Below are 24,103 nucleotides of genomic sequence, written 5' to 3'. Positions count from 1 at the left end.
AGCCAGTGATATCATGTCATTAAGGAATGTTTTGCTTGTGATGTGGATGGAGTGTGGGATATATGGTTGGGGATATAGAAAATAATGTGAGGAGGTGAGTTAGAGGTTAATGGGATGCCACAGAGCAATACCTACATAGTGGAACAAACTTTAGTGAAATGACCATTGCAATTAATGAATAAGTGTTTTTGGGATTGAATAGCACTACCATGAGCAGAGCATGATTATTGATATAGAATATTCACTCACAATGCTGAATAAAGACTACACCCAATCTAAATTAGCCATTGCCTGTGAACATATAAAGAATGTAGTTACAGGAGTGGCCAGTAGATGGCATTGATAAGCTGCTTTCTCATTTTAATGACATCACAGTCAGAGTAATTCCTATGCTAAATAACAATCACAGCTCCTCGCCGGGCACTGTGGCGTGTGCCTGTAATCCCAGCTACTTGGGAGGCTGAGGCTGTTGGAATGCTTGAGGCCAGGAGTTCTGGTCCGTACCGAGCTATGTTGAACGGGTGTCCACATTAAGATCAGCATCAATATGGTGACTCTGGGGGAGCTCAGAGATACCAGGTTGCTTAAAGAGGGGTGAACCGGCCCAGGTTGGAAACAGAGCAGGTCAAATCCCCCATGCTGATCAGTAGTGGGATTGCACCTGTGAATAGCCAGTGTGGAGCAACCTAGCCAACAAAGCATGACACAGTCTCTTTATTATGTTTCATTACTTTAGGATGGAATTATACCAGAGTGGTCAATATTATTTATTACATTTTATATATAGCAGCATGAACAATACAGCTCCATTGTATTGTTATTACCAGTTTCCTAGCTTTGTATTATTAAGTATTTTACATTATAAATTCATTATTTGATTGTGTCCATCTTTTGTATGCAAACAGGTCAATGACCTTTAGGGTGAACCATTTCCTATTGATCATATACAGTCCCAAATTTCATGCAGAACATATACAGTGAATATATTTATGAAATTGTATTTTTTAATCATCGTCTTGTAGTCATAATAGAGTTATGATACAATGTATGGTATGATAAACCATATATATTTGATGAGAAATCAGTAGGCTAGTCCCCTACCTGCACATCTACCACATTCACTACTTCAGCTTCATGCACATGTCCTGTCAGATCAAATACGTCAGCACAGAGTATTTAAGTTGTCATGAGTGCTGTTCTTATGGGTGTCAGTGACTTGTCAGCCAGTGATATCATGTCATTAAGGAATGTTTTGCTTGTGATGTGGATGGAGTGTGGGATATATGGTTGGGGATATAGAAAATAATCTGAGGAGGTGAGTTAGAGGTTAATGGGATGCCACAGAGCAATACCTACATAGTGGAACAAACTTTAGTGAAATGACCATTGCAATTAATGAATAAGTGTTTTTGGGATTGAATAGCACTACCATGAGCAGAGCATGATTATTGATATAGAATATACACTCACAATGCTGAATAAAGACTACACCCAATCTAAATTAGCCATTGCCTGTGAACATATAAAGAATGTAGTTACAGGAGTGGCCAGTAGATGGCATTGATAAGCTGCTTTCTCATTGTAATGACATCACAGTCAGAGTAATTCCTATGCTAAATAACAATCACAGCTCCTCGCCGGGCACTGTGGCGTGTGCCTGTAATCCCAGTTACTTGGGAGGCTGAGGCTGTTGGAATGCTTGAGGCCAGGAGTTCTGGTCCGTACTGAGCTATGTTGAACGGGTGTCCACATTAAGATCAGCATCAATATGGTGACTCTGGGGGAGCTCAGAGATACCAGGTTGCTTAAAGAGGGGTGAACCGGCCCAGGTTGGAAACAGAGCAGGTCAAATTCCCCATGCTGATCAGTAGTGGGATTGCACCTGTGAATAGCCAGTGTGGAGCAACCTAGCCAACAAAGCATGACACAGTCTCTTTATTATGTTTCATTACTTTAGGATGGAATTATACCAGAGTGGTCAATATTATTTATTACATTTTATATATAGCAGCATGAACAATACAGCTCCATTGTATTGTTATTACCAGTTTCCTAGCTTAGTATTATTAAGTATTTTACATTATAAATTTATTATTTGATTGTGTCCATCTTTTGTATGCAAACAGGACAATGACCTTTAGGGTGAACCATTTCCTATTGATCATATACAGTCCCAAATTTCATGCAGAACATACACAGTGAATATATTTATGAAATTGTATTTTTTAATCATCTTCTTGTAGTCATAATAGAGTTATGATACAATGTATGGTATGATGAACCATATATATTTGATGAGAAATCAGTAGGCTAGTCCCCTACCGGCACATCTACCACATTCACTACTTCAGCTTCATGCACATGTCCTGTCAGATCAAATACATCAGCACAGAGTATTTAAGTTGTCATGAGTGCTGTTCTTATGGGTGTCAGTGACTTGTCAGCCAGTGATATCATGTCATTAAGGAATGTTTTGCTTGTGATGTGGATGGAGTGTGGGATATATGGTTGGGGATATAGACAGTGGCGGATTCAGGGGGGGGGGGGCACCCGGGCACGTGCCCCCCTGTCATTTATTTTGTAGCTGAGGACCAGGGCTTTCCAACGAGCCCAGCCCCGTGTCTCTAGCCCCCTGGGAACCGGAGATATCGCCTGGCAAACCTGTAACGTTTTTTCCCCATAGGATAATATGGGACCCGTCAATTCCGACCCCCACCCGGTTCCGACAGCTGCCAGTTCCCGCCCTGGCAACACATAAGCTTGTGGTGGATCTCATTCCATTCCAAATCGCTGGGCCTTCAATATGATACCAGGCTGGTCCAAATCGGTCAATCGGTTCCAGAGATATTGCATGTAAACCGATTTTTTTATTTTTGAAATGTAATTTCATGGCTGTTCATGTTCTTTGAGGGCAGATTACTCTGGAACCAAACGTTCCAGTTTCACTGGACCAAAATCATTCAAAGCTCACTCAAAAGTTCTTCAATATAATACTTGTCTCATGTAAATGGGTCAGTTGGTTCCGAAGATATAGCCAGTTAAATGAGATAACTGGTTAAAGGGGGGAGGGGTGGTTTTCTCTACCCCTCACACCAGAAAATGCAGGGACTAGGCTGGTGTAAAAGGGTCCAACCTGGGAATGCATTTTCTGGTGTGAAAGGGGTATTATTTCAAATAGCCGGGACCTGCAGTGCTCTGAATACAGCCAGGCTCTGCCACTGTCAGTGGCTATCACTTCTGCCTGGCGGCGGCTGTCCCCCATTTACCACGAGCATGTATTCCCCCTTGGCAATGAGCATGTAATCCCACATGGCAACGAGCATGGAACCTCTGGCAATGAGCATGGAACCCTTGGCAATGAGCATGTAGAGAAGCAGCACTTATGTAGCATAATTTTTAATAGGCATTATGGTGTTTGGCATAACACATAATGGACATAATGGCGTGTAACTTAACGTGTAATGGACATTATGGTGTAAATGTTTAATGCGCGCCTTTGGTGGACAATGTCCCTGTTTATGAAGTGTATTGTGAATTTTGGCTTAATCTGTGTGGCATTATGTGAATTCTGGCTCAATCCATGTGGCATTATGTGAATTTTGGCTCAATCCATGTGGCATTATGTGAATTTTGGCTCAATCCATGTGGCATTATGGGAATTTTGGCTCAATCCGTGTGGCATTATGTGAATTTTTTCCCAATCTGTGTGGCATTATGTGAATTTTGGCTCAATCCGTGTGGCATTATGTGAATTTTGGCTCAATCCATGTGGCATTATGTGAATTTTGGCTCAATCTGTATGGCATTTTATGCATTTGGCTCAAACCGTGTGGCATTATGTGAATTTTGACACAATCCATTTGGAATTATGTGAAATTTGGCTCAATCCGTGTGTGTTATTATGTAAATTTTGGCTCAATCCATGTGGCATTATGTGAATTTTGACACAATCCATGTGGCATTATGTGAATTTTGGCTCAATCCGTGTGTGTTATTATGTAAATTTTGACTCAATCCATGTGACATTATTTGAATTTTGGCTCAATCCGTGTGTGTTATTATGTAAATTTTGACTCAATCCATGTGGCATTATGTGAATTTTGGCTCAATCCGTGTGTGTTACTATGTAAATTTTGACTCAATCCATGTGGCATTATTTGAATTTTGGCTCAATCCATGTGGCATTATGTCAATTTTGGCTCATTCCATTTGGCATCATGTGTAAGGGGCAAGTATAATAGGGTCTAGTATTTTGTTGCATAATGTGTAGAAGTTGTATATGGTGTTGACACGCCCCCTGTTGAGTGGCCACACACCCTTTTCCGGAGCTCGCCTTTGGCGCGCGCACAACTACATCCTTCACTTGTCGCCATGGTGGGCCTGCGTACTTTAAATGCCAGGGCCTATTTTTAATTCCATTCCCACCCTCTCCTGCCGCTCTCTTAGCATGTACACTGGCAACACTAACACCGCCCCTCCCCCACCCAAACCCTTTTTTATCATGGTGCCCCCCCTGTCATTTTATCCTGGATCCGCCCCTGGATATAGAAAATAATGTGAGGAGGTGAGTTAGAGGTTAATGGGATGCCACAGAGCAATACCTACATAGTGAAACAAACTTTAGTGAAATGACCATTGCAATTAATGAATAAGTGTTTTTGGGATTGAATAGCACTACCATGAGCAGAGCATGATTATTGATATAGAATATTCACTCACAATGCTGAATAAAGACTACACCCAATCTAAATTAGCCATTGCCTGTGAACATATAAAGAATGTAGTTACAGGAGTGGCCAGTAGATGGCATTAATAAGCTGCTTTCTCATTGTAATGACATCACAGTCAGAGTAATTCCTATGCTAAATAACAATCACAGCTCCTCGCCGGGCACTGTGGCGTGTGCCTGTAATCCCAGCTACTTGGGAGGCTGAGGCTGTTGGAATGCTTGAGGCCAGGAGTTCTGGTCCGTACTGAGCTATGTTGAACGGGTGTCCACATTAAGATCAGCATCAATATGGTGACTCTGGGGGAGCTCAGAGATACCAGGTTGCTTAAAGAGGGGTGAACCGGCCCAGGTTGGAAACAGAGCAGGTCAAATCCCCCATGCTGATCAGTAGTGGGATTGCACCTGTGAATAGCCAGTGTGGAGCAACCTAGCCAACAAAGCATGACACAGTCTCTTTATTATGTTTCATTACTTTAGGATGGAATTATACCAGAGTGGTCAATATTATTTATTACATTTTATATATAGCAGCATGAACAATACAGCTCCATTGTATTGTTATTACCAGTTTCCTAGCTTTGTATTATTAAGTATTTTATATTATAAATTCATTATTTGATTGTGTCCATCTTTTGTATGCAAACAGGACAATGACCTTTAGGGTGAACCATTTCCTATTGATCATATACAGTCCCAAATTTCATGCAGAACATACACAGTGAATATATTTATGAAATTGTATTTTTTAATCATCGTCTTGTAGTCATAATAGAGTTATGATACAATGTATGGTATGATAAACCATATATATTTGATGAGAAATCAGTAGGCTAGTCCCATACCTGCACATCTACCACATTCACTACTTCAGCTTCATGCACATGTCCTGTCAGATCAAATACATCAGCACAGAGTATTTAAGTTGTCATGAGTGCTGTTCTTATGGGTGTCAGTGACTTGTCAGCCAGTGATATCATGTCATTAAGGAATGTTTTGCTTGTGATGTGGATGGAGTGTGGGATATATGGTTGGGGATATAGAAAATAATGTGAGGAGGTGAGTTAGAGGTTAATGGGATGCCACAGAGCAATACCTACATAGTGGAACAAACTTTAGTGAAATGACCATTGCAATTAATGAATAAGTGTTTTTGGGATTGAATAGCACTACCATGAGCAGAGCATGATTATTGATATAGAATATTCACTCACAATGCTGAATAAAGACTACACCCAATCTAAATTAGCCATTGCCTGTGAACATATAAAGAATGTAGTTACAGGAGTGGCCAGTAGATGGCATTAATAAGCTGCTTTCTCATTGTAATGACATCACAGTCAGAGTAATTCCTATGCTAAATAACAATCACAGCTCCTCGCTGGGCACTGTGGCGTGTGCCTGTAATCCCAGCTACTTGGGAGGCTGAGGCTGTTGGAATGCTTGAGGCCAGGAGTTCTGGTCCGTACTGAGCTATGTTGAACGGGTGTCCACATTAAGATCAGCATCAATATGGTGGCTCTGGGGGAGCTCAGAGATACCAGGTTGCTTAAAGAGGGGTGAACCGGCCCAGGTTGGAAACAGAGCAGGTCAAATCCCCCATGCTGATCAGTAGTGGGATTGCACCTGTGAATAGCCAGTGTGGAGCAACCTAGCCAACAAAGCATGACACAGTCTCTTTATTATGTTTCATTACTTTAGGATGGAATTATACCAGAGTGGTCAATATTATTTATTACATTTTATATATAGCAGCATGAACAATACAGCTCCATTGTATTGTTATTACCAGTTTCCTAGCTTTGTATTATTAAGTATTTTACATGATAAATTCATTATTTGATTGTGTCCATCTTTTGTATGCAAACAGGACAATGACCTTTAGGGTGAACCATTTCCTATTGATCATATACAGTCCCAAATTTCATGCAGAACATACACAGTGAATATATTTATGAAATTGTATTTTTTAATCATCGTCTTGTAGTCATAATAGAGTTATGATACAATGTATGGTATGATGAACCATATATATTTGATGAGAAATCAGTAGGCTAGTCCCATACCTGCACATCTACCACATTCACTACTTCAGCTTCATGCACATGTCCTGTCAGATCAAATACATCAGCACAAAGTATTTAAGTTGTCATGAGTGCTGTTCTTATGGGTGTCAGTGACTTGTCAGCCAGTGATATCATGTCATTAAGGAATGTTTTGCTTGTGATGTGGATGGAGTGTGGGATATATGGTTGGGGATATAGAAAATAATGTGAGGAGGTGAGTTAGAGGTTAATGGGATGCCACAGAGCAATACCTACATAGTGGAACAAACTTTAGTGAAATGACCATTGCAATTAATGAATAAGTGTTTTTGGGATTGAATAGCACTACCATGAGCAGAGCATGATTATTGATATAGAATATTCACTCACAATGCTGAATAAAGACTACACCCAATCTAAATTAGCCATTGCCTGTGAACATATAAAGAATGTAGTTACAGGAGTGGCCAGTAGATGGCATTAATAAGCTGCTTTCTCATTGTAATGACATCACAGTCAGAGTAATTCCTATGCTAAATAACAATCACAGCTCCTCGCCGGGCACTGTGGCTTGTGCCTGTAATCCCAGCTACTTGGGAGGCTGAGGCTGTTGGAGTGCTTGAGGCCAGGAGTTCTGGTCTGTACTGAGCTATGTTAAACGGGTGTCCACATTAAGATCAGCATCAATATGGTGACTTTGGGGGAGCTCAGAGATACCAGGTTGCTTAAAGAGGGGTGAACCGGCCCAGGTTGGAAACAGAGCAGGTCAAATCCCCCATGCTGATCAATAGTGGGATTGCACCTGTGAATAGCCAGTGTGGAGCAACCTAGCCAACAAAGCATGACACAGTCTCTTTATTATGTTTCATTACTTTAGGATGGAATTATACCAGAGTGGTCAATATTATTTATTACATTTTATATATAGCAGCATGAGCAATACAGCTCCATTGTACTGTTATTACCAGTTTCCTTGCTTTGTATTAAGTATTTTACATTATAAATTAATTATTTGATTGTATCCATCTTTTCTATGCAAACAGGACAATGACCTTTAGGGTGAACCATTTCCTATTGATCATGTACAGTCCCAAATTTCATGCAGAACATACACAGTGAATATATTTATGAAATTGTATTTTTTAATCATCTTCTTGTAGTCATACTAGAGTTATGATACAATCTATGGTATGATAAACCATATATATTTGATGAGAAATCAGAAGGCTAGTCCCCTACCTGCACATCTACCACATTCACTACTTCAGCTTCATGCACATGTCCTGTCAGATCAAATACATCAGCACAGAGTATTTAAGTTGTCATGAGTGCTGTTCTTGTGGGTGTCAGTGACTTGTCAGCCAGTGATATCATGTCATTAAGGAATGTTTTGCTTGTGATGTGGATGGAGTGTGGGATATATGGTTGGGGATATAGAAAATAATGTGAGGAGGTGAGTTAGAGGTTAATGGGATGCCACAGAGCAATACCTACATAGTGGAACAAACTTTAATGAAATGACCATTGCAATTAATGAATAAGTGTTTTTGGGATTCAATAGCACTACCATGAGCAGAGCATGATTATTGATATAGAATATTCACTCACAATGCTGAATAAAGACTACACCCAATCTAAATTAGCCATTGCCTGTGAACATATAAAGAATGTAGTTACAGGAGTGGCCAGTAGATGGCATTGATAAGCTGCTTTCTCATTGTAATGACATCACAGTCAGAGTAATTCCTATGCTAAATAACAATCACAGCTCCTCGCCGGGCACTGTGGCGTGTGCCTGTAATCCCAGCTACATGGGAGGCTGAGGCTGTTGGAATGCTTGAGGCCAGGAGTTCTGGTCCGTACTGAGCTATGTTGAACAAGTGTCCACATTAAGATCAGCATCAATATGGTGACTCTGGGGGGTTGGGATCATTTGGTCTATTGCATTATGGTCGAAAGTCATTAGGTCGAATCCATTAGGTCGACATGACTCTAGGTCGACATTGGAAAAGGTCGACATGATTCTAGGTCGACAGGTCATTAGTTCGACATGGTCATTAGTTCGACATTGTCTATGTCGACATTCACAAGGTCGACATGGGGGTTTTCACTGTTTTTTTACCTGAATGTCAACACAGTCGACATGGACACAGTTTAAAGTGCACTGCATCCCCTCGCATCGCTCGCTGCGCTCGCTATGCGTCGGGCACGGTGCCTCGCTACGCTCGGCACACTATTTTATTCTCCCACCACGCCCTAGTGGATGGTAGGGCATGAAATACCGCCTGTCGGCACATGTTGGCTCAAAAAACAGTGAAAAACTCCATGTCGACCTTGTGAATGTCGACATAGACAATGTCGAACTAATGACCTTGTCGAACTAATGACCTGTCGAACTAATGACCTTTCGAACTAGAATCATGTCGACCTTTTCCCATGTCGACCTTTTCCCATGTCGACCTAGAGTCATGTTGACCTTTTAGCATGTCGACCTAATGGATTCGACCTAATGACTGTCGACCATAATGCAGTAGACCAAATGACCGCATCCCACTCTGGGGGAGCTCAGAGATACCAGGTTGCTTAAAGAGGGGTGAACCGGCCCAGGTTGGAAACAGAGCAGGTCAAATCCCCCATGCTGATCAGTAGTGGGATTGCACCTGTGAATAGCCAGTGTGGAGCAACCTAGCCAACAAAGCATGACACAGTCTCTTTATTATGTTTCATTACTTTAGGATGGAATTATACCAGAGTGGTCAATATTATTTATTACATTTTATATATAGCAGCATGAACAATACAGCTCCATTGTATTGTTATTACCAGTTTCCTAGCTTTGTATTATTAAGTATTTTACATTATAAATTCATTATTTGATTGTGTCCATCTTTTGTATGCAAACAGAACAATGACCTTTAGGGTGAACCATTTCCTATTGATCATATACAGTCCCAAATTTCATGCAGAACATACACAGTGAATATATTTATGAAATTGTATTTTTTAATCATCGTCTTGTAGTCATAATAGAGTTATGATACAATGTATGGTATGATAAACCATATATATTTGATGAGAAATCAGTAGGCTAGTCTCCTACCGGCACATCTACCACATTCACTACTTCAGCTTCATGCACATGTCCTGTCAGATCAAATACATCAGCACAGAGTATTTAAGTTGTCATGAGTGCTGTTCTTATGGGTGTCAGTGACTTGTCAGCCAGTGATATCATGTCATTAAGGAATGTTTTGCTTGTGATGTGGATGGAGTGTGGGATATATGGTTGGGGATATAGAAAATAATCTGAGGAGGTGAGTTAGAGGTTAATGGGATGCCACAGAGCAATACCTACATAGTGGAACAAACTTTAGTGAAATGACCATTGCAATTAATGAATAAGTGTTTTTGGGATTGAATAGCACTACCATGAGCAGAGCATGATTATTGATATAGAATATTCACTCACAATGCTGAATAAAGACTACACCCAATCTAAATTAGCCATTGCCTGTGAACATATAAAGAATGTAGTTACAGGAGTGGCCAGTAGATGGCATTGATAAGCTGCTTTCTCATTTTAATGACATCACAGTCAGAGTAATTCCTATGCTAAATAACAATCACAGCTCCTTGCCGGGCACTGTGGCGTGTGCCTGTAATCCCAGCTACTTGGGAGGCTGAGGCTGTTGGAATGCTTGAGGCCAGGAGTTCTGGTCCGTACCGAGCTATGTTGAACGGGTGTCCACATTAAGATCAGCATCAATATGGTGACTCTGGGGGAGCTCAGAGATACCAGGTTGCTTAAAGAGGGGTGAACCGGCCCAGGTTGGAAACAGAGCAGGTCAAATCCCCCATGCTGATCAGTAGTGGGATTGCACCTGTGAATAGCCAGTGTGGAGCAACCTAGCCAACAAAGCATGACACAGTCTCTTTATTATGTTTCATTACTTTAGGATGGAATTATACCAGAGTGGTCAATATTATTTATTACATTTTATATATAGCAGCATGAACAATACAGCTCCATTGTATTGTTATTACCAGTTTCCTAGCTTTGTATTATTAAGTATTTTACATTATAAATTCATTATTTGATTGTGTCCATCTTTTGTATGCAAACAGGTCAATGACCTTTAGGGTGAACCATTTCCTATTGATCATATACAGTCCCAAATTTCATGCAGAACATATACAGTGAATATATTTATGAAATTGTATTTTTTAATCATCGTCTTGTAGTCATAATAGAGTTATGATACAATGTATGGTATGATGAACCATATATATTTGATGAGAAATCAGTAGGCTAGTCCCCTACCTGCACATCTACCACATTCACTACTTCAGCTTCATGCACATGTCCTGTCAGATCAAATACGTCAGCACAGAGTATTTAAGTTGTCATGAGTGCTGTTCTTATGGGTGTCAGTGACTTGTCAGCCAGTGATATCATGTCATTAAGGAATGTTTTGCTTGTGATGTGGATGGAGTGTGGGATATATGGTTGGGGATATAGAAAATAATGTGAGGAGGTGAGTTAGAGGTTAATGGGATGCCACAGAGCAATACCTACATAGTGGAACAAACTTTAGTGAAATGACCATTGCAATTAATGAATAAGTGTTTTTGGGATTGAATAGCACTACCATGAGCAGAGCATGATTATTGATATAGAATATTCACTCACAATGCTGAATAAAGACTACACCCAATCTAAATTAGCCATTGCCTGTGAACATATAAAGAATGTAGTTACAGGAGTGGCCAGTAGATGGCATTGATAAGCTGCTTTCTCATTGTAATGACATCACAGTCAGAGTAATTCCTATGCTAAATAACAATCACAGCTCCTCGCCGGGCACTGTGGCGTGTGCCTGTAATCCCAGCTACATGGGAGGCTGAGGCTGTTGGAATGCTTGAGGCCAGGAGTTCTGGTCCGTACTGAGCTATGTTGAACAAGTGTCCACATTAAGATCAGCATCAATATGGTGACTCTGGGGGGTTGGGATCATTTGGTCTATTGCATTATGGTCGAAAGTCATTAGGTCGAATCCATTAGGTCGACATGACTCTAGGTCGACATTGGAAAAGGTCGACATGATTCTAGGTCGACAGGTCATTAGTTCGACATGGTCATTAGTTCGACATTGTCTATGTCGACATTCACAAGGTCGACATGGGGGTTTTCACTGTTTTTTTACCTGAATGTCAACACAGTCGACATGGACACAGTTTAAAGTGCACTGCATCCCCTCGCATCGCTCGCTGCGCTCGCTATGCGTCGGGCACGGTGCCTCGCTACGCTCGGCACACTATTTTATTCTCCCACCACGCCCTAGTGGATGGTAGGGCATGAAATACCGCCTGTCGGCACATGTTGGCTCAAAAAACAGTGAAAAACTCCATGTCGACCTTGTGAATGTCGACATAGACAATGTCGAACTAATGACCTTGTCGAACTAATGACCTGTCGAACTAATGACCTTTCGAACTAGAATCATGTCGACCTTTTCCCATGTCGACCTAGAGTCATGTTGACCTTTTAGCATGTCGACCTAATGGATTCGACCTAATGACTGTCGACCATAATGCAGTAGACCAAATGACCGCATCCCACTCTGGGGGAGCTCAGAGATACCAGGTTGCTTAAAGAGGGGTGAACCGGCCCAGGTTGGAAACAGAGCAGGTCAAATCCCCCATGCTGATCAGTAGTGGGATTGCACCTGTGAATAGCCAGTGTGGAGCAACCTAGCCAACAAAGCATGACACAGTCTCTTTATTATGTTTCATTACTTTAGGATGGAATTATACCAGAGTGGTCAATATTATTTATTACATTTTATATATAGCAGCATGAACAATACAGCTCCATTGTATTGTTATTACCAGTTTCCTAGCTTTGTATTATTAAGTATTTTACATTATAAATTCATTATTTGATTGTGTCCATCTTTTGTATGCAAACAGAACAATGACCTTTAGGGTGAACCATTTCCTATTGATCATATACAGTCCCAAATTTCATGCAGAACATACACAGTGAATATATTTATGAAATTGTATTTTTTAATCATCGTCTTGTAGTCATAATAGAGTTATGATACAATGTATGGTATGATAAACCATATATATTTGATGAGAAATCAGTAGGCTAGTCTCCTACCGGCACATCTACCACATTCACTACTTCAGCTTCATGCACATGTCCTGTCAGATCAAATACATCAGCACAGAGTATTTAAGTTGTCATGAGTGCTGTTCTTATGGGTGTCAGTGACTTGTCAGCCAGTGATATCATGTCATTAAGGAATGTTTTGCTTGTGATGTGGATGGAGTGTGGGATATATGGTTGGGGATATAGAAAATAATCTGAGGAGGTGAGTTAGAGGTTAATGGGATGCCACAGAGCAATACCTACATAGTGGAACAAACTTTAGTGAAATGACCATTGCAATTAATGAATAAGTGTTTTTGGGATTGAATAGCACTACCATGAGCAGAGCATGATTATTGATATAGAATATTCACTCACAATGCTGAATAAAGACTACACCCAATCTAAATTAGCCATTGCCTGTGAACATATAAAGAATGTAGTTACAGGAGTGGCCAGTAGATGGCATTGATAAGCTGCTTTCTCATTTTAATGACATCACAGTCAGAGTAATTCCTATGCTAAATAACAATCACAGCTCCTCGCCGGGCACTGTGGCGTGTGCCTGTAATCCCAGCTACTTGGGAGGCTGAGGCTGTTGGAATGCTTGAGGCCAGGAGTTCTGGTCCGTACCGAGCTATGTTGAACGGGTGTCCACATTAAGATCAGCATCAATATGGTGACTCTGGGGGAGCTCAGAGATACCAGGTTGCTTAAAGAGGGGTGAACCGGCCCAGGTTGGAAACAGAGCAGGTCAAATCCCCCATGCTGATCAGTAGTGGGATTGCACCTGTGAATAGCCAGTGTGGAGCAACCTAGCCAACAAAGCATGACACAGTCTCTTTATTATGTTTCATTACTTTAGGATGGAATTATACCAGAGTGGTCAATATTATTTATTACATTTTATATATAGCAGCATGAACAATACAGCTCCATTGTATTGTTATTACCAGTTTCCTAGCTTTGTATTATTAAGTATTTTACATTATAAATTCATTATTTGATTGTGTCCATCTTTTGTATGCAAACAGGTCAATGACCTTTAGGGTGAACCATTTCCTATTGATCATATACAGTCCCAAATTTCATGCAGAACATATACAGTGAATATATTTATGAAATTGTATTTTTTAATCATCGTCTTGTAGTCATAATAGAGTTATGATACAATGTATGGTATGATGAACCATATATATTTGATGAGAAATCAGTAGGCTAGTCCCCTACCTGCACATCTACCACATTCACTACTTCAGCTTCATGCACATGTCCTGTCAGATCAAATACGTCAGCACAGAGTATTTAAGTTGTCATGAGTGCTGTTCTTATGGGTGTCAGTGACTTGTCAGCCAGTGATATCATGTCATTAAGGAATGTTTTGCTTGTGATGTGGATGGAGTGTGGGATATATGGTTGGGGATATAGAAAATAATCTGAGGAGGTGAGTTAGAGGTTAATGGGATGCCACAGAGCAATACCTACATAGTGGAACAAACTTTAGTGAAATGACCATTGCAAATAATGAATAAGTGTTTTTGGGATTGAATAGCACTACCATGAGCAGAGCATGATTATTGATATAGAATATACACTCACAATGCTGAATAAAGACTACACCCAATCTAAATTAGCCATTGCCTGTGAACATATAAAGAATGTAGTTACAGGAGTGGCCAGTAGATGGCATTGATAAGCTGCTTTCTCATTGTAATGACATCACAGTCAGAGAAATTCCTATGCTAAATAACAATCACAGCTCCTCGCCGGGCACTGTGGCGTGTGCCTGTAATCCCAGCTACTTGCGAGGCTGAGGCTGTTGGAGTGCTTGAGGCCAGGAGTTCTGGTCCGTACTGAGCTAAGTTGAATGGGTGTCCACATTAAGATCAGCATCAATATGGTGACTCTGGGGGAGCTCAGAGATACCAGGTTGCTTAAAGAGGGGTGAACCGGCCCAGGTTGGAAACAGAGCAGGTCAAATCCCCCATGCTGATCAGTAGTGGGATTGCACCTGTGAATAGCCAGTGTGGAGCAACCTAGCCAACAAAGCATGACACAGTCTCTTTATTATGTTTCATTACTTTAGAATGGAATTATACCAGAGTGGTCAACATTATGTATTACATTTTATATATAGCAGCATGAACAATACAGCTCCATTGTATTGTTATTACCAGTTCCCTTGCTTTGTATTATTAAGTATTTTACATTATAAATTAATTATTTGATTGTATCCATCTTTTGTATGGAAACAGGACAATGACCTTTAGGGTGAACCATTTCCTATTGATCATATACAGTCCCAAATTTCATGCAGAACATACACAGTGAATATATTTATGAAATTGTATTTTTTAATCATCTTCTTGTAGTCATAATAGAGTTATGATACAATGTATGGTATGATAAACCATATATATTTGATGAGAAATCAGTAGGCTAGTCCCCTACCTGCACATTTACCACATTCACTACTTCAGCTTCATGCACATGTCCTGTCAGATCAAATACGTCAGCACAGAGTATTTAAGTTGTCAGGAGTGCTGTTCTTGTGGGTGTCAGTGACTTGTCAGCCAATGATATCATGTAATTAAGGAATGTTTTGCTTGTGATGTGGATGGAGTGTGGGATATATGGTTGGGGATATAGAAAATAATGTGAGGTGAGTTAGAGGTTAATGGGATGCCACAGAGCAATACCTACATAGTGGAACAAACTTTAATGAAATGACCATTGCAATTAATGAATAAGTGTTTTTGGGATTCAATAGCACTACCATTTGCAGAGCATGATTATTGAAATAGAATATTTACTCACACTACCGAATAAAGACTACACCCAACCTAAATTAGCAATTGCCTGTGAACATATAAAGAATGTAGTTACAGGAGTGGCCAGTAGATGGCATTGATAAGCTGCTTTCTCATTGTAATGACATCACAGTCAGAGAAATTCCTATGCTAAATAACAATCACAGCTCCTCGCTGGGCACTGTGGCGTGTGCCTGTAATCCCAGCCACTTGGGAGGCTGAGGCTATTGGAGTGCTTGAGACCAGGAGTTCTGGTCCGTACTGAGCTATGTTGAACGGGTGTCCACATTAAGATCAGCATCAATATGGTGACTCTGGGGGAGCTCAGAGATACCAGGTTGCTTAAAGAGGGGTGAACCGGCCCAGGTTAGAAACAGAGCAGGTCAAATCCCCCATGCTGATCAGTAGTGGGATTGCACCTGTGAATAGCCAGTGTGGAGCAACCTAGCCAACAAAGCATGACACAGTCTCTTTATTATGTTTCATTACTTTAGAATGGAATTATACCAGAGTGGTCAGTATTATTTATTACATTTTATATATAGCAGCATGAACAATACAGCTCCATTGTATTGTTATTACCAGTTTCCTAGCTTTGTATTATTAAGTATTTTACATTATAAATTAATTATTTGATTGTATCCATCTTTTGTATGCAAACAGGACAATGACCTTTAGGGTGAACCGTTTCCTATTGATCATATACAGTCCCAAATTTCATGCAGAACATACACAGTGAATATATTTATGAAATTGTATTTTTTAATCATCTTCTTGTAGTCATAATAGAGTTATGATACAATGTATGGTATGATAAACCATATATATTTGCTGAGAAATCAGTAGGCTAGTCCCCTACCTGCACATCTACCACATTCACTACTTCAGCTTCATGCACATGTCCTGTCAGATCAAATACGTCAGCACAGAGTATTTAAGTTGTCATGAGTGCTGTACTTGTGGGTGTCAGTGACTTGTCAGCCAGTGATATCATGTCATTAAGAAATGTTTTGTTTCTTGTGATGTGGATGGAGTGTGGGATATATGGTTGGGGATATAGAAAATAATGTGAGGAGGTGAGTTAGAGGTTAATGGGATGCCACAGAGCAATACCTACATAGTGGAACAAACTTTAATGAAATGACCATTGCAATTAATAGATAAGTGTTTTTGGGATTCAATAGCACTACCATGAGCAGAGAATGATTATTAATATAGAATATTTACTCACACTGCCGAATAAAGACTACAAGCAATCTAAATTAGCCATTGCCTGTGAACATATAAAGAATGTAGTTACAGGAGTGGCCAGTAGATGGCATTGATAAGCTGCTTTCTCATTGTAATGACATCACAGTCAGAGAAAATCCTATGCTAAATAACAATCACAGCTGCTTGCCGGGCACTGTGGCGTGTGCCTGTAATCCCAGCTACTTGGGAGGCTGAGGCTGTTGGAGTGCTTGAGGCCAGGAGTTCTGGTCTGGACCACCACGACTGAGCTATGTTGAACGGGTGTCCACATTAAGATCAGCATCAATATGGTGACTCTGGGGGAGCTCAGAGATACCAGGTTGCTTAAAGAGGGGTGAACCGGCCCAGGTTGGAAACAGAGCAGGTCAAATCCCCCATGCTGATCAGTAGTGGGATTGCACCTGTGAATAGCCAGTGTGGAGCAGCCTAGCCAACAAAGCATGACACAGTCTCTTTATTATGTTTCATTACTTTAGGATGGAATTATACCAAAGTGGTCAATATTATTTATTACATTTTATATATAGCAACATGAACAAAACAGCTCCATTGTATTGTTATTACCAGTTTCCTAGCTTTGTATTATTAAGTATTTTGGTACTCTTTACCTAGAAGGGCGCCCGCGATTGAAATCGCGGGCGTCGGGGGTAAAAATCGCGGGCATCGCGGTCATCGCGGGTAAATCGCGGGTACATAAAAATCTGCTACCCGCGATGACCGCGATTTTCCCATAGGGAACAATGTTAAAAAGGCTGATTGAGCGCGATTTTCATGTAAAATGCCTCAATGCCCGCGATTTGGCCATAGGAATCAATGTTAAATGGGCCACAGAGCCCAAATAGGCACAATTAACCCTAAAATGTCCCCCCAAAATTTTTACGCCACCCCACGATCCACGCCAACCCGAAGCGTGGCGAGCGCAGCGAGCCCGCGAGGGGCGGCGGTACGCGTCCTCCGACCTTTTCATGCCCTACTATCCACTAGGGCGTGGAGTGAGAATAGAATAGTGTGGCGAGCGCAGCGAGCCACCGAGCCCGAAGCGTGGCGAGCGCAGCGAGCCCCGCGAGGGGACGCGGATACCTTCACAGTTATACGCGTCCCCTCGCGGGCTTCACAGGTGTCCGCGTCGCCACGGACACCTGTGAAGCCCGCGAGGGGACGCGTATAACTGTGAAGGTATCCGCGTCCCCTCGCGGGGCTCGCTGCGCTCGCCACGCTTCGGGCTCGGTGGCTCGCTGCGCTCGCCACACTATTGTATTCTCACTCCATGCCCTAGTGGATAGTAGGGCATGAAAAGGTCGGAGGACGCGTACCGCCGCCCCTCGTGGGCTCGCTGCGCTCACCACGCTTCGGGTTGGCGTGGATCGTGGGGTGGCGTTAAAATTTTGGGGGGACATTTTAGGGTTAATTGTGCCTATTTGGGCTCTGTGGCCCATTTAACATTGATTCCTATGGCCAAATCGGGTCCATTGAGGCATTTAACAGTAAAATCGTGTCCATCGGGCCTTTTAACATTGATTCCTATGGCAAATCGGGAGCATCGCGTCGCGGGCATCGCGGGTACATTTATGGCCGGCCGCGACGCGACCGACACGATTTCCATGTTTAACATGGGTTTCAATGGGAAATCGCGGGCATCGCGTCGGTCGCGTCGCGGCCAGACATAAATGTACCCGCGATCACCACGACGGGCGCCCATCTAAGTAAAGAGTACCAGTATTTTACATTATAAATTCATTATTTGATTGTGTCCATCTTTTGTATGCAAACAGGACAATGACCTTTAGGGTGAACCGTTTCCTATTGATCATGTACAGTCCCAAATTTCATGCAGAACATACACAGTGAATATATTTATGAAATTGTATTTTTAATCATCTTCTTGTAGTCATAATAGAGTTATGATACAATGTATGGTATGATAAACCATATATATTTGATGAGAAATCAGTAGGCTAGTCCCCTACCTGCACATCTACCAAACTCACTACTTCAGCTTCATGCACATGTCCTGTCAGATCAAATACGTCAGCACAGAGTATTTAAGTTGTCATGAGTGCTGTTCTTGTGGGTGTCAGTGACTTGTCAGCCAGTGATATCATGTCATTAAGGAATGTTTTGCTTGTGATGTGGATGGAGTGTGGGATATATGGTTGGGGATATAGAAAATAATGTGAGGAGGTGAGTTAGAGGTTAATGGGATGCCACAGAGCAATACCTACATAGTGGAACAAACTTTAATGAAATGACCATTGCAATTAATGAATAAGTGTTTTTGGGATTCAATAGCACTACCATTTGCAGAGCATGATTATTAATATAGAATATTTACTCACACTGACGAATAAAGACTACAACCAATCTAAATTAGCCATTGCCTGTGAACATATAAAGAATGTAGTTACAGGAGTGGCCAGTAGATGGCATTGATAAGCTGCTTTCTCATTGTAATGACATCACAGTCAGAGAAATTCCTATGCTAAATAACAATCACAGCTCCTCGCCGGGCACTGTGGCGTGTGCCTGTAATCCCAGCTACTTGGGAGGCTGAGGCTGTTGGAGTGCTTGAGGCCAGGAGTTCTGGTCCGTACTGAGCTATGTTGAACAGGTGTCCACATTAAGATCAGCATCAATATGGTGACTCTGGGGGAGCTCAGAGATACCAGGTTGCTTAAAGAGGGGTGAACCGGCCCAGGTTGGAAACAGAGCAGGTCAAATCCCCCATGCTGATCAGTAGTGGGATTGCACCTGTGAATAGCCAGTGTGGAGCAACCTAGCCAACAAAGCATGACACAGTCTCTTTATTATGTTTCATTACTTTAGGATGGAATTATACCAGAGTGGTCAATATTATTTATTACATTTTATATATAGCAACATGAACAAAACAGCTCCATTGTATTGTTATTACCAGTTTCCTAGCTTTGTATTATTAAGTATTTTACATTATAAATTCATTATTTGATTGTGTCCATCTTTTGTATGCAAACGGGACAATGACCAGTACTTGTGAGTTATCCGGGCTGCCGATTTTGTCCTTAAGTTAAGGACACCCGACCGACGCGATGCCCGCGATTTAGCCCCAAATCGGGGGCATCGCGTCGGTCGTGGCCGTTATAAGGGGCCGCGACGCGATGCCCACGATTTCCTATACACAGTAATGTTAAAAGACACGATGGACCCGATTTCCCATAGACAGTAATGTTAAAAGACGCGATGGACCCGATTTCTTATAGACAGCAATGTTAAAATAAAATGACAATATGAAATTGTCCAATATGTTTTAAAAAAAATGTTTCATGGCCCCCCACCACCGTTAACGCCACCCCGCTATTGACGCCAACCCGAAGCGTGGCGAGCGCAGCGAGCCCGCGAGGGGCGGCGGTACGCGTCCTCCGACCTTTTCATGCCATACTATCCACTAGGGCGTGGAGTGAGAATAGAATAGTGTGGCGAGCGCAGCGAGCCACCGAGCCCGAAGCGTGGCGAGCGCAGCGAGCCCCGCGAGGGGACGCGGACACCTGTGAAGCCCGCAAGGGCACGCGGATACCTGTGAAGGTGGCCGCGTCCCCTCGCGGGGCTCGCTGCGCTCGCCACGCTTCGGGCTCGGTGGCTCGCTGCGCTCGCCACACTATTCTATTCTCACTCCACGCCCTAGTGGATAGTAGGGCATGAAAAGGTCGGAGGACGCGTACCGCCGCCCCTCGCGGGCTCGCTGCGCTCGCCACGCTTCGGGTTGGCGTCAATAGCGGGGTGGCGTTAACGGTGGTGGGGGGCCATGAAACATTTTTTTTAAAAACATATTGGCCAATTTCATATTGTCATTTTATTTTAACATTGCTGTCTATGGGAAATCGGGTCCATCGCGTCTTTTAACATTACTGTCTATGGGAAATCGGGTCGGAAATCGGGTCCATCGTGTCTTTTAACATTACTGTCTATGGGAAATCGTGGGCATCGCGTCGCGGCTCCTTATAACGGCCACGACCGACGCGATGCCCACGATTTCGGGCGCGATGAAAAAATCGGCAGCCCGGATAACTCACAAGTACCCAATGACCTTTAGGGTGAACCATTTCCTATTGATCATATACATTCCCAAATTTCATGCAGAACATACACAGTGAATATATTTATGAAATTGTATTTTTTAATCATCTTCTTGTAGTCATAATAGAGTTATGATACAATGTATGGTATGATAAACCATATATATTTGCTGAGAAATCAGTAGGCTAGTCCCCTACCTGCACATCTACCACATTCACTACTTCAGCTTCATGCACATGTCCTGTCAGATCAAATACATCAGCACAGAGTATTTAAGTTTTCAGGAGTGCTGTTCTTGTGGGTGTCAGTGCCTTGTCAGCCAGTGATATCATGTCATTAAGGAATGTTTTGCTTGTGATGTGGATGGAGTGTGGGATATATAGTTGGGGATATAGAAAATAATGTGAGGAGGTGAGTTAGAGGTTAATGTGATGCCACAGAGGAATACCTACATAGTGGAACAATCTTTAATGAAATGACCATTGCAATTAATGAATAAGTGTTTTTTGGGATTCAATAGCACTACCATGAGCAGAGCATGATTATTGATATAGAATATTTACTCACACTGCCGAAAAAAGACTACACCCAATCTAAATTAGCCATTGCCTGTGAACATATAAAGAATGTAGTTACAGGAGTGGCCAATAGATGGCAATGATAAGCTGCTTTCTCATTGTAATGACATCACAGTCAGAGTAATTCCTATGCTAAATAACAATCACAGCTCCTCGCCGGGCACTGTGGCGTGTGCCTGTAATCCCAGCTACTTGGGAGGCTGAGGCTATTGGAATGCTTGAGGCCAGGAGTTCTGGTCCGTACTGAACTATGTTGAACGGGTGTCCACATTAAGATCAGCATCAATATGGTGACTCTGGGGGAGCTCGGAGATACCAGGTTGCTTAAAGAGGGGTGAACCGGCCCAGGTTGGAAACAGAGCAGGTCAAATCCCCCATGCTGATCAGTAGTGGGATTGCACCTGTGAATAGCCAGTGTGGAGCAGCCTAGCCAACAAAGCATGACACAGTCTCTTTATTATGTTTCATTACTTTAGGATGGAATTATACCAGAGTGGTCAATATTATTTATTACATTTTATATATAGCAGCATGAACAATACAGTTCCATTGTATTGTTATTACCAGTTTCCTAGCTTTGTATTATTAAATATTTTACATTATAAATTCATTATTTGATTGTGTCCATCTTTTGTATGCAAACAGGACAATGACCTTTAGGGTGAACCATTTCCTATTGATCATATACAGTCCCAAATTTCATGCAGAACATACACAGTGAATATATTTATGAAATTGTATTTTTTTAATCATCGTCTTGTAGTCATAATAGAGTTATGATACAATGTATGGTATGATAAAACATATATATTTGATGAGAAATCAGTAGGCTAGTCCCCTACCTGCACATCTACCACATTCACTACTTCAGCTTCATGCACATGTCCTGTCAGATCAAATACGTCAGCACAGAGTATTTAAGTTGTCATGAGTGCTGTTCTTGTGGGTGTCAGTGACTTGTCAGCCAGTGATATCATGTCATTAAGGAATGTTTTGCTTCTTGTGATGTGGATGGAGTGTGGGATATATGGTTGGGGATATAGAAAATAATGTGAGGAGGTGAGTTAGAGGTTATTGGGATGCCACAGAGCAATACCTACATAGTGGAACAAACTTTAACGAAATGACCATTGCAATTAATGAATAAGTGTTTTTGGGATTCAATAGCACTACCATGTGCAGTGCATGATTATTAATATAGAATATTCACTCACAATGCTAAATAAAGACTACACCCAATCTAAATTAGCCATTGCCTGTGAACAGATAAAGAATGTAGTTACAGGAGTGGCCAGTAGATGGCATTGATAAGCTGCTTTCTCATTGTAATGACATCACAGTCAGAGAAATTCCTATGCTAAATAACAATCACAGCTCCTCGCCGGGCACTGTGGCGTGTGCCTGTAATCCCAGCTACTTGGGAGGCTGAGGCTGTTGGAGTGCTTGAGGCCAGGAGTTCTGGTCCGTACTGAGCTATGTTGAACGGGTGTCCACATTAAGATCAGCATCAATATGGTGACTCTGGGGGAGCTCAGAGATACCAGGTTGCTTAAAGAGGGGTGAACCGGCCCAGGTTGGAAACAGAGCAGGTCAAATCCCCCATGCTGATCAGTAGTGGGATTGCACCTGTGAATAGCCAGTGTGGAGCAGCCTAGCCAACAAAGCATGACACAGTCTCTTTATTATGTTTCATTACTTTAGGATGGAATTATACCAGAGTGGTCAATATTATTTATTACATTTTATATATAGCAGCATGAACAATACAGTTCCATTGTATTGTTATTACCAGTTTCCTAGCTTTGTATTATTAAATATTTTACATTATAAATTCATTATTTGATTGTGTCCATCTTTTGTATGCAAACAGGACAATGACCTTTAGGGTGAACCATTTCCTATTGATCATATACAGTCCCAAATTTCATGCAGAACATACACAGTGAATATATTTATAAAATTGTATTTTTTAATCATCGTCTTGTAGTCATAATAGAGTTATGATACAATGTATGGTATGATAAACCATATATATTTGATGAGAAATCAGTAGGCTAGTCCCCTACCTGCACATCTACCACATTCACTACTTCAGCTTCATGCACATGTCCTGTCAGATGAAATACGTCAGCACAGAGTATTTAAGTTGTCATGAGTGCTGTTCTTGTGGGTGTCAGTGACTTGTCAGCCAGTGATATCATGTCACTAAGGAATGTTTTGCTTGTGATGTGGATCGAGTGTGGGATATATGGTTGGGGATATAGAAAATAATGTGAGGAGGTGAGTTAGAGGTTAATGGGATGCCACAGAGCAATACCTACATAGTGGAACAAACTTTAATGAAATGACCATTGCAATTAATGAATAAGTGTTTTTGGGATTCAATAGCACTACCATGTGCAGTGCATGATTATTGATATAGAATATTCACTCACAATGCTGAATAAAGACTACACCCAATCTAAATTAGCCATTGCCTGTGAACA

This window comes from Crinia signifera, chromosome 12 (genome assembly GCF_055691185.1).
Source record: "Crinia signifera chromosome 12, ASM5569118v1, whole genome shotgun sequence".
NCBI lineage: Eukaryota > Metazoa > Chordata > Amphibia > Anura > Myobatrachidae > Crinia > Crinia signifera.
The sequence above is the reverse complement of the archived record's forward strand: the minus strand, read 5'-3'. Positions refer to the sequence as shown.